The following is a 13813-nucleotide window of genomic DNA, read 5'->3' on the forward strand; positions in this document are numbered from 1 at the left end:
ATTTACATTTTTTTTTCGATATCAAATTTTGCAAAAGTCATCAGAATAAATCATGTGCTTCTCATGTAGTTCATTGAAATTGGGGCTTTTGTTGTGATTGGTTCAATTTTGCCAACTTGGACCAAAAATTCAAAAAATTACTTGGCACATGATTTATTTTCAACAACTTTTTAAAAAACTCGGCACCGGAACCAAAATTGCAAAATGTCAAAAAATTACAAGACTCTCTTGCAACTTCTAGAAAGATACAAGATAAAAACTCCAAAATTACGAAGGGTATATGATTCATTTCGACAATTTTACAAAATCTAGCACCGGAATGATAAAAAATGTGAAAAATTAAAAAGGTATAAGACTATTTTGCAACCCAAAAAGATAAAAGATAAACATATTAAGGTGCCGAAACTATAGCAACAAAAATATATTTAAGCGTTTAAAAATTAGCACATTAAACCCAAAATATGAGCAATTGCAATTTGGTTAATATTGGACTTATGTGAAGGGCACATGTCAAATTTGCAATTTTCCATGAATTGTATTCTTAATGTGTTATTTTTAAAAATACATGGCTTAATTGCCAAATTGAATTCCAACACAATCCCAATGTTCGCTCTTCATACATGCCCTCATAAGTATCTTGGTGTCATTCATAGGAAAAAAATTATAAGTTTTGGTTCTTTGAAAAGAGAGGGTGGCAATTTTACTCCTATTGGAATATTGAATTTAGGATTAAAAGTAATTTTAATCTCCTAATTTCAGGTAATTCTCATTTTAGTCTCGTAATTTATTAGGGTTCCATTTTAATCCTCTATAATTTAAAAAAACTTAATTTTGGTACACATTTGGTCGGAAATTTGCCTCAATCACTGGAAAAAGTCACATGGCCTTCACGTGACTTTTTAAATTGGGGTTCCATTTTTATTGGCTTAAAAAGTCACACGGTCTAACGGATTAAAGGCAATTTTAGTCCCCTAACTTCAAGTAATTCTCATTTTAGTCCGTAACTTCTAGGATTCCATTTTAGTCCTCTATAACTTAAAAAAAGCTTAATTTTAGTACACGTTTTATTTCCACGTCGTTGCCACGTGAGCTTTTTAAGCCAATAAAAATGAAACTCCCAATTTAAAAAGTCACGTGAAGGCCATGTGACTTTTCCTGATGACTGAGGTAAATTTTCGACCAAATGTGTACCAAAATTGAGTTTTTTTAAGTTATAGAGAACTAAAATGAAACCCTAATAAGTTACAGGACTAAATGAGAATTGTCTGAAGTTAAGGGACTAAAATTGCCTTTAATCCATAAATTTAATTAGCAGTAATGAGTCTTCTGACCTATTGGAATTTAATTTAGCAGTTAAGCTCTACCATTTTTTTTTTTAAAAAAATACACATTAAGAATAAAATCCGTCAAAATTGCAAATATGACATAAATTTGAGGCGCATATGCCAAATTGTAACCAAATTGCAATTTTCAGTAGATTTTGTCCTTAATACGCAAATATTTTAAATTTTTAATCCCTAATCAGCAAATTGATTTCCAATAAAATTAAAATTGTCAGTATTCTATACAATTATCGAATCAAAATTACAATTTTCCCAAATTAAAGGCAAACAAAGATTTTTTCATTTGCTACCAAAAGATTGGTCACTAATCTAATTAAGTTGATCAAAAATTTGAAATTTCTACTAATACAAAGATAAACTATATTGATGCTCTCTAAAATTTGATTAAAATACGCAAATACATTATCTTTTGTAAACTTACAATTACAACACGATGGACGTCAGTGTAATATATATATATATATATATATATATATATATATATAATATTTGAAGGTCCCATAATAAATGGCACCCTTTTGGTGCTAGTACTCCGAAAATATAATAGGGAATAATACTTCTCGTTTATGTTTTTGGTGAATATTTGTAAGAGAGTAGTACTCATTTATTTACAGTTTTTTAGAAATAATGAGTCAGTACTCCCATTGTAAATTTTCTCGTTTTTTGATCTTAATAAAAAAGGGTCGGGAACTCCAAAAGCTTCCCTACGATCGAATGATTTAATTAAAAAAAAAAATTAGCACCCTTTTGCAAGGGGGAATTTATTTAAAAAATGTTGGGAAAAAAAAATTAGAAAAGTAACGTGCTTTGGAAAGATTTTAGAAAAGTAAGTGGCACCGCAATTACTCACTGTGGTGCCACAATTTTTATTTAAAAAAAAATTCTCTATGTCACCACGGTGACATTGTTTTAAAAAAAAAAATTAATGTGTCACCGCGGTGATAATTTTTTTTTTTAAAAAAAATTATTTTATTCCACGACGAATTGCTGTCAACTTCTCGTTAAAATTTCAACACCATCATGGCGAGTTGTCAACCATCAAATATACCGTTCGATTCCCCTTGATGAGATGAACATTTCTCCACAAACAATTTCATGTTTTATCAATCGTAAATAATAAATTTTTAGCACGACCACCGCACCTTTCGGTCGTCGATTCGCTGCCACCGGAGCGACCCACGAGCACGGACCACCACCACTGGACTCGCTTCGACCTAACGATTCTAACGAGACCAACCTAGTTCAATTTTATTAAATATTTGTTGAGATATGAAAATTTGAAGATTTTTCTGCCGAAAATTCGTGCTGAACCTGTTTGCTGCCATTTCTCCAGATTAAGACCATAGCCGTTTGAATCCTGTCGTCCAGACAATTCCAACAAGACCAGTCTTGCTTAATTTCATCAAGTATTTGTTTATTCAATTAAAATACATATGTTTTAAAATAGTTATAATTTTATTAAATTCTATTTATTAGTTAATAATACTATTTATAATAAATAATTAATTAATAATACTATTTATAATTAATTAATAATTAATAATTAAATTTATAATTAAATAATAATACTATTTATAAAAATAAGTAATTAATAATACTATTTATAATTAATTAATAATACTATTTAGATCAGTCTTGCTCAATTTCATCAAGTATTTGTTGAGAATTGAAAATTTAGAGATTTTTCCACCAAAAATTTGCTGAAACTGTTTGCCAAATTCATTTTTTTTTGTTCAATTAAAATACATATATTTTAAAATATTTATAATTTTATTAAATCCTACTTAATTAATTATAAATAGTATTATTAATTAATTAAATAGAATTTAATAAAATTATAACTATTTTAAAACATATGTATTTTAATTAAACAAACAAATACTTGATGAAATTGAGCAATACTGGTCTTGTTGGAATCGTCTGGGAACAGCTATGGTCTTAATCTGTGATTCGTCCTGACGGTGGAGAAATGGCAGCAAACAGCTTCAGCGCGAATTTTTGGCGGAAAAATCTTCAAATTTTCATATCTCAACAAATATTTAATAAAATTGAACTAGGTTGGTCTCGTTAGAAACGTTAGGTCGAGGCAAGTTTAGTGGTGGTGGTCCATGATCGTGGGTCGCTCCGGTGGCGGTGAATCGACGGCTGAAAGGTGCGGTGGTCGTGCTAAAAATTCATTATTTACGATTGATAAAATTTGAAATTGTTTGTGGAAAAATGTTCGTCTCATCAAGGGGAGTCGAACGGTATATTTGATGGTTGACAACTCGCCAACGAGAAGTTGTCAGCAATTCATCGTGAAATAAAATAATTTTTTTTTAAAAAAAAAATTGTCACCGTGGTTTTGAACCGCGGTGACACATTAAAAAAGTTTTTTTTTAAAAAAACAATGCACCGCGGTGATATAGAGAATTTTTTTTTATTAAATAAAAATTGTAGCACCCCGGTGCCACTTACTTTTTTAAATCTTTTCAAAATATGTTACTTTTCTAAAAAAAATTTTCAGTATTTTTTAAATAAATTCCCCTCTTGCAAGTAGCACACAAATAATGCAACACGAGATAGTAAGGGTAAATCCAGTAAAATAAGGTGATGTGATTGACAAGGGAAGAATGAGAAGAGAGGCATCATTACGCCCACAACCTCTGCTTGCTTGAGTGTGAAAGTGAGAGATCTTTGATAAGCCAATGGAATCTCACAGGGAATCTGTAGACAGTCACTTCACTTACCGTACTCGCTTGCAATTGCTTCTTCAGTGGTAAAATTAAGCAGTCAACAAAATAAAAGGCAAAGATTTCAGCTTCTCGATGAAAAGCTGATGCTTAAAATAATCGAATTATTGGGACGCAAAAGCTGATTATGGACCTGCTTAATGTCGTGCTTTATTAGTTAACATGCTTGTTTCCCACCTGACCACGTCAAGCACTCTCCAGCTAATCATTAGCAGGAGCTTAATGTGTTTCTTTGTCATTTAATTATAAATGATGTGTTGTTGGATTTTAGTTAATTTAATCATAGTTAATAAAGATTTTATAACCAAATATAAGAGGAAAATATGAGGTCGTTGGTCGCATCGGGTCATGGACATAATACTTGAGTTAAGTTATTTGAATCCGACCCATACTCTGACCTCGTTAGATGGCAAGACAAGAGACTGCTTAGTCATTACATGAACAGTCCTAAGTGCGACACCTGTCTAGGAACGGGATCCACATAAAGGGACCCACTTAAGCATTATAAATAGCCCATATCACGGTAGAAAGAGATATCTTCACTTCGATCACTTTAATCGCAAATTCAGTTCGCATCATTTTCTCTCAACTTTTAACTGACTTAAGCATCGGAGTATTTTCGTAGGAACGAACCCGACTAGCTTTACCTTGTCTTAACCTCAGGTTTATCAAATTCGGGGAGATGACGTGGTAGGATCGTGATCGCACGTAAACGAACCGGATCAATAGTTATAGTTCGGGCTGAATTTTTCTTGGTAATAAAATCTTGCGAGTGAATCACTCATGCATTGCTTGGTTTCATTTTCACTCTCCATTTTTAGTTTTTGTAAGGGTGGTGAAAATGAAAACTACGTCGGTTTTATATGTATTCTCGTTGAAAATATTTATTATTGTAATTTAAGGAAAAGAATGCAATTTATCCGCCTATGATATAAGAAATGAGAAAAAAATGTGATAAAAAATAGCAAATTATCCCATATATTTTCAAAATGAAGCAAATTACCCCTTATTTGAATTATTGATAGGAAAATAATTCGCTTTATTTTCCAAAATATATCTTATTCATTCGCTAATTTTTTTTTATAGGGAGTCTTTTTATTTATTTCACATGTCATAAAGTAAATTACATTTAATTCGTTATTTTATCTCAATCATTACTTTTTTTTAGATATTTGCATATATATTCTCAATCATTAAAATTATAAATCTATAATATTGTTTTAATATTACTTTTACATGTCATTACTATTAACTTTATTTAAATAAGAAATATGTTTTTCACACTACAAGAAATAACACTAATAGTAATAATATATATTTCTTGCAAAATAGCGGAATCCGTTGTTAATATAAATTAACAAAAAATTTAGTGAGTTTTTTTATTAATGAACTCAACGTTAATTTTATTATTATTTTTTTCGTAATTATATATTAAACTATTTTCTTACAGTATTATTTTAAAAAAAATTGCCTAGTATTTTCACGGAGAAGTCACTTTTATTTGATTCCAAAACCAAACCCCAAAACTTTCTATGTAATAATAAACTTATCCACTTCGTTAAGGAAAAAAAAAAAAGAGTTTCATAACTTTGTTCTTAAAATATTGAAAATTGAGTGAAAAATGCAGAAATTACCACAATTATAAACGAAAAATTCTTATCTGGATCAAGTTTTATTAAAAAAAAAAAAATCAATGACAAAAAATTAGGTGACAATTTTAATATTGTCAGTAATTATATATATTTAGTGACAAAAAAATTATTTTGTCACAATAATGAATTACGGTATTTTAATAATTATTATTATTTTTCAAAAAGTGTTGGTAGCAAGAATTAGTAACAAAAAAATGTACTCAAAGTTGTCACGAAACAATTAGCGACTCATTTATTGTGATGACCTAATGACAACAAATAATACCTATCACTATATTATGTTGCCACTATAGATATGTCGCCAATTGTATTTAGTGACAACTTTATACAAAATATTTGTCACTAATAACTATAAAATGATAACATAAAAATTAATATATATTTTTAGTGGTAACTTAAAAATTGACACTTGATATTTTGTCACTAATTCTTGTAGTATTTGTCTGAACCAAACCAATAATTGAATAAGTGTATCACATTTGTTATATAATTGATCACTTTTCTTGAATTGTACACTAATAATAAGATAAATATACTACAATTACCATATAATCAGTTCAAATTCCGAACTAGAATTTCCCGTCATAAACACCTCCACCGGCCCCAATTGACTCCAAAATTTGTTGAAAAAATCGGGTGTCTTCATCAGATAGTTATCACAGCTTTGAAATGTTAGCATGAGAAAAGAAAGAAAAGCAACGGGGAAAAGTGACTAGTGAGTGGGCAAAGGAGAAGGAAAAGGAAAGAAAGACAAAAAGACAAGCTCAAAAGACAAGAAGGTGGAGCCACACACAAGAAGCAAATTGGCAGAATTCTGCATCCATATGAGTTGATGAAGGCTTCACATGATACTCGGTTTTGATCCTTCTCATTTGTCTGCACTTGAATGTTCTTTTATGATTTTGATTCATTTACTTGACTATGGATTATCCTGTTAATTTAATTGCATATTAGTTGAATATTTTAAATAAAAATTAATAAATATATATAAAGTTTTTATTTAATTGCATATATAATCTAAAAGTTTTAAATTTTTGGATGAAGTAGTCGTTTAATGTGGTATTATAGTTAGGCTAAATAAAAGGTCGTTGGTTTGGATTAATCTTCTTGCTGCTCGTCAAAGAAAGGTTTCTCTTGTTGGGGTTGCATGTCAGGGGACGTTTTAAGTCGTTACTAGGAAATGATTTTCTTATTTAACCGTTAACCGTTTATATTTTTAGATGACAGGTAATCGTTTAACAATATCAAATTATAATAATGGAAAATTGAGTAAGCAATATAGATTAATCAAAAAATATTATATATTTTGATGAGTTACACATAACATTGTGAACAAGACATCCTAAATGGAAAGAAGACTATGTAATTACTTCTCTACCAATTACATTAATACTATTAAATTTTGATAAGAAAATTCTAACATTTAAGTTTGTATTAAATTATATACATTTATGGAAAAATTCGATTGACCCTCGTGTGATATCAAAAATGGAGAAAAAAATTATTGAAAAAAAGAAAATAGCAAATTATCATTTGTATTTTAAAAAACAAAGAAAATCATTCTTATTTAGGAGGTAATTTGCTAATTATTTTTCTTACAATTTTTTTTTTTTTTTACTTATATTTCACATATAACATGAAATAAATTGCATCTAACCATATATTAATGCTCATATAGAGAACAATTAAGAAAAAGCCCAAAACATTTAACCAAAAAAAGAAAATATTCATACATCACCTCTTTATGAAGAAAATTAATACATATATATATATATAATTTCATTCACAAGGATATAAATGATCATATTCATATACAGGCATAGGTGAAGTTCTCTTCCAAACTAAATTATGCTCTCTTTTTCGCATACTTGACTTGTCTGCCTTCTCTTGCTTCAAATATACCAAAAATGGGCGGGTTCAATAGATCATTCTTCACCGATTGTGAAGAGGGTCGGATTCATTCGGCACTCGTCGTTTGCTAGAGAAGAAGAAATCAAAAGGAGGGCTCATCTTCATCACTCTTTGACCTTGATCAAGCTGATGCTGCTGCTGCAACTTTTCTAGGAATTTTGATGCAGAGATTTTCCTATTGCGGACGAGCATTGTGTCGTTGTTGTCTCGGGCTGAAACTAACAGGGCCAGCAGAAACAAGAAGGCCAGTTTCTGAAGCACGCCAACTCGGAAGGCCGGCTGACGACGAATTTGCATGGTTGGTTGACGGGGAAAAGAGAGAGGAAAATGAACTGTAAAGTGAGACACAAAGGGCTGCTCTTTTTGTATGGAAGTAGTGAACATATAAAGGAAGAAGAATTTCAGATTTTGAGGGCCCTGTGGCTGTGGGGCAGACGAAGGGAAAATGGGAATTTAAAAAGAGGGGTTATGAGTACACGCCCTGCAAACAAGGGACACATCGCACGATGGGCCTTTTGCTTTATAGCTTCATTGCGGTTGTTTATATATATATATATTCTTTGTGTTTCACGAGAACTTTTTACTTTTATCTCAAGTTTGAAGCTTTTCATCTCGCTTTCATGCCCCAAAATATGGTCACTCCCACAGAGTCCCACACTCCATATTTAGGTTATCATGCAAAAGGGGTCTTGGTTTCTAGTGCTTTATCTTTTTCTGGGATGGGTTTGTATCTTGGAAACTAGTCTGATTTTTGCTTTTTGTAGCTGATTCTGCAGTGAACACAAAACTGCAGCACTTAAATATGCCTAAAAAGATTGGATAAAACAAGCCTGTCCCGACATCAGCCATCTCTCATGTTTCTTTGGAATGTTTGGTTTCTAAGAGGCTGGCTGCATTATTATACCCTCTCCATCTTGTTATGATTGTTGTATTTTTAAATCTTTTTAGGATTTAAGAAAAGACTTAAATGTATGTTTTAGTCATGTATTTATTCACTTGGAATATTAGTTTCTTAAATTAGTTGCAAAATAGTCATTTATCTTTTTCAATTTCTCGATTAGCGTACAGATTTGGCCGAAAAATTCTAAATCGACAAGAAATTGGCACGTGCAAAATTTGGGGCTTCTCACCTTAATAGTAGTTTTTGGTTGACGTGCCATCTAGAGACTTATGTCAAAAAAACAAACAGTAATGTGTTCTAAATTGTTACGTCAAACTCATTGAAATAGAATTGAAGGTAAAAGTTTTCCAGCAAATTTTAATTTTCCTGCCAAATATATTTGTAAATGAGAAATTAAAAAGACATGGGACTATTTTACCGTACTAACAAAAAGAAGTGAACTTACTACACTAGAAACATATTTTTTTCTTTGAAATTGAAATTTCCCTTCTTTCATTAGAAGTAAGAACTAAAGAATATACATTACTTAAACTTTATACTGTGGAAAAAACACATGATGATAAATTTAAGAAAAGTATATATATAAGAATAGATTTTAAGTTCTTAAGGGAAGCACACATGTACATGCGTGGAACTTTTGTTTACAAAATGTATGGCATGAAAGTTGATTTGAGATTTACGTCTCCTATGTAAGGTGATTGCTATATATCAAAAAGAATATGTTGAATTTTGTTTTTAATATTGAAACTCATACATTTAAAAGAGCATTGATGGCCAATTTTTTCAGCATGCTATTACAGATTTTATTTGGTTGTTTCATGTGGCAATTGAAGGCAATTCATGGCTGGTTTTAATTGGGTTTTAAGTCATTTTATGGCTGCATTAGTAGGCCATTATTGGCTGCATTAGTGTGAGGAATGGCCATGCCTACATAAAGGCAATATGCTTGTCAAAACACACAAACATTTGATCAATTCCCCTCTTTTCTTGAAGTCTCTCTTGGTTTCTCTATAAAATATTTTATAGATTTGAACTTAGTTTTAGTAACAAGCTTTTGAATGTTGTTCGAGGTGTTCTTCGGTATAGTGCTAAAACCGAAAGAACTGTAACTGTCTTATCCTGAGAGAAATTACGTTGCACCCAGTGCACTGCTGATACGGGGCGTATATTTTCTTCAAGGCAAGCAGTGATTCTGCGATTCGGTTAAAAATTTACGACTTCAAATTGGACTGAGAATTGTTACGATACAATTCTCATTGTAAGTTTTTGATTTAAATTTCTTGTCATAAATAGCGTTTCTAATTGTTTTATGTTATTTGTTCCAACGTGGCTATAATTGCTTTTGATTTCTAAATTCGATTGTACTATTTCAAAACGACGTTTCGATTACTTGAAACCAAATTATTTTTCCAACAATCTTGAAGAAAATATATAGGTTTTGAAAAATCAGATTTTGTCGTTGGAACTGTTTTGGAAAACGCTATTTTCAAATTCTTTATTTGAAACGTTACTTTTAGTTTCCTAAAATACTAAAGATGGCTGAGCCGATTTCTATTGCAATTCCGATCACACAAAAGGTCGACTTGACCGATTTACCGGACAAGTTTTCGGGCCAATTTTTCAAACGCTGGCAACAACGAATGAAAATTTGGTTGACGATGAAAGGACTTTTTGTCAGTGATTCAGGTGATCAGACTTGAACCTACTGATACCGATCCCAAAACTACTGAGATAGCGCAGTGGACAGAAAGGGATGAAATAGGCAGAGGAGCGATTTTGTCAGCCCTGTGAAATACGCTCTTCGATGTCTATTACTCCGATTCTTACACTGCTAAGTCTCTGTGGGATGAGTTGGACCGAAAATATAATACTGAAGAGCAAGGGCTCGAAAAGTATTCTGCCTCCAAGTTCATGAGGTATCAAATGGTTGAGGACCGGTCTGTAGCTGAACAGACTCATGAGATTATCAACCTTAAGCATGCTCTGGCTGATGCTGAGATGAAACTTCCTGAGAAGTTTCTGGTCATGTCCATAGTGGACAAATTTCCCAAATCTTGGAAAAATTTTGGCATGACACTCAAGCATCAGAAAGGGAGATTGTCTCTGGATGATCTTATGATTGCTATCAGCATTGAGGAAGAACATAGAAATCAAACGCACAAGATGCCTGTTGAACATCAACCAAGGGCCAATCTTATAGTGAGGAAACAAAAAGTGAATAAGATTAATTCGAATTCGAAAGCCATCAATAAAAGCAAGGTCTCCAAAAATAAGAAACCAAAAGCAAACAAATCATGCTGGAACTGTGGGCAGGTTGGACACTGGGCCAAGCTTTGTCCTAATAAAAAGGCCAAGACTGGGCAGGCAGTTGTCAACATGGTTGTGGGAGGTTCTAGCGGTGCTAGCACCTCAGGAGCAACTGGCGGGTATGTATCTGTACAATCCGAACTCTTGACTATTTACGAACCGTATGATTGGTTGATTGACACTGGAGCGAATGTACACGTTTGTGCTGATAAATCTCTCTTTGTGTCTTATCAGGCCATCAGTGGAAAGACAATAAGGATGGGGAACTCCAGTACAGCTGAAGTACTTGAGATAGGAAGCGTGGACTTGAAGTTTCCTTCAGGGCGCATTCTGTCGCTAAAAAGAGTTCATCATGTACCCACTGTCAGAAGAAACATTATTAGTGGTTCTGTAATAGTTAGGGAGGGATATGAATTGCCTTTTAAATTTAATAAAGTTGTAATTCAGCAATTTGATATTTTTGTCGGTAAAGACTATTTAGACGATGGTTTGTTCAAAGTTCGAGTTGATAATAAGAAAATTGATGTTTCTGATTCTATTATATTGAATGTTGAATCTTCTACTCTGTGCTATAGTAGGTTAGGTCATTTAAATTTTAATTCAATCAAACGAATGATGAATTTGAATTTAATTCCTAGTCAAAATATTGAACGAAATCACAAATGTCAAGTTTGTGTAGAAGCTAAACAAGTTAGGAAACTCTATCAGTCAATTGAAAGGGATTCGGAAATACTTGATTTAGTTCACACAGATATTTGTAAGTTCAATGGAGTTTTGACCAGGGACCACAAACGATATTTTATCACCTTTATAGATGATTGCAGTAGATATTGTTATGTGTTTCTCATGAAAAATAAGGATGAAGCCTTAGACAAATTTATTTTGTTTAAAAATGAAGCAGAAATCCAAACTGGTAAGAAACTTAAAAGGCTAGTCCGATAGAGGAGGAGAGTATGAGTCGAGTAAGTTCAATGAATATTGTCAAACTTTTGGCATTATTCATGAAGAGACTCCCCCGTATTCCCCTTCGTCTAATGGAATGGCTGAACGAAAGAATAGAACATTCAAAGATATGATTAATAGTCTCCTATTAACCTCCGGGTTACCAAAGTATTTGTGGGGAGAGGCTTTGAATACAGCTTGCCATATTCTGAATAGAGTCCCTCTGAAACACAATACGAGTACTCCTTTCGAGTTGTGGAAAGGTAGGAAACCAAGCCTGAAATACTTTCGAGTGTGGCGGTGCCTAGCAAAAGTGCTGATCCCAGAACACAAATGAAAGAAATTGGGTCCTAAGACTGTTGCTGCCGTGTTCTTGGGCTATGTGGAGACAAGTTATGCCTTAAGATTTCTGGTTATTAAATCAGAAATTCCAGGCATTGAGATCAACACAAATAGTCGAATTTCGTGATGCTGTATTCCTAGAAGATGTATTTCCTTTAAAAACAGGAATACCTTCAAATGTTTCACTTGATGATTCACTTGCCTCCACATCTTTTCCTGAACATGTGGAAAATATGTCAAATGTGGGGGTTAGTTCTAGTAGTTCTAATCAGACTCATGAGGAGTCAGATGAACCTAGACAGAGTAAGAGAGCTAGGATTATCAAGGATTTTGGAAGTGACTTTGTCACTTACAACATCGAGGATGATCCGATAACTTTCAAAGATGCTATGGCTTCTGAAGAAGCCAAGCAGTGGAAAGAAGCTGTCAAAAGTGAGATGGACTCCGTTGTTTCCAATGGAACATGGGTGCTAGTCGATCTCCCTCCGGAGTGTACATGTAAGTGGATTTTAAAAGGAAACTGAAACCTGATGGGACCATAGATAAGTTTAAAGCCAGATTGGTGGCTAAAGGGTTTAAACAAAAGGAGGGAATAGACTATTTCGATACCTATTCTCCGATAGCTCGATTGACTACAATCCGGGTGCTTATAGCACTTGCTTCGGTGTATAATCTCCCGATTCATCAGATGGATGTGAAAACAGCCTCTTGTATGGTGAACTCGATGAAGAAATTTACATGGATCAGCTTGAGGGGTTTGTAGCTCATGGCAACGAGCATAAAGTTTGTAAACTTGTTAAGTCTGTATATGGACTTAAACAAGCACCCAAACAATGGCATGAAAAGTTTGATAAAATTATTCTTGCATTTGGCTTCATTGTAAATGAGAATGATAAATGTATATATTGCAAGGTTAAATGAGATAAAATGATAATTCTATGCCTGTATGTGGATGATATTCTGTTAATAGGGTCATGTCTAGATATTATTATCGAAACCAAGTCATTTTTGAAAAATAAGTTTGAAAGGAAGGATATGGGTGAGGCTAATGTGATTCTTAGCATCAAGTTGACTCGGTCAACTGATGGAATAGCTATTTCTCAAGCTCATTATGTTGAGAAGATAATTGAGAAATTTGGTTATCAAAATAGTAGAATCGCTAAGACACCATATGATCCTTCTGTAGCTTTATTCAAAAATGAAATTGGTGTTTCGGTTGCACAGCTAAGGTATTCCCAAATTATTGGGAGCTTACAGTATCTGGCAAATGGCACGAGACCAGATATATCCTTTTCTGTCTGTAAGCTGGCTAGATATACTAGTTATCCTGACAAAACCCATTGGGATACTTTGGATAGAGTACTAAGGTACTTAAAGGGCACGGTGTCACTGGCATACATTATGGCAGATTCCCTGCTGTTCTTGAGGGATATAGTGATTCTAGCTGGATAGCCAAAACCTCCGAAAGTAATGGATGTTCAGGATATGTTTTTACCTTAGGTGGGGGCGCAGTCTCCTGAAAGTCTGCAAAACAGACTTTGATAACTCGGTCTACGTTTGAAGCCGAGTTATGTGCGTTAGATGCGACTGGTACCGAGGCAGAATGGCTATTTGGGTTGTTATCACAACTTCCCATTGTAAGTCAGCCTCTTCCACCGATTGCTGTACATTGTGATAGCCAAA

This window comes from Sesamum indicum, linkage group LG2 (genome assembly GCF_026168435.1).
Source record: "Sesamum indicum cultivar Baizhima isolate 11 linkage group LG2, ASM2616843v1, whole genome shotgun sequence".
NCBI lineage: Eukaryota > Viridiplantae > Streptophyta > Magnoliopsida > Lamiales > Pedaliaceae > Sesamum > Sesamum indicum.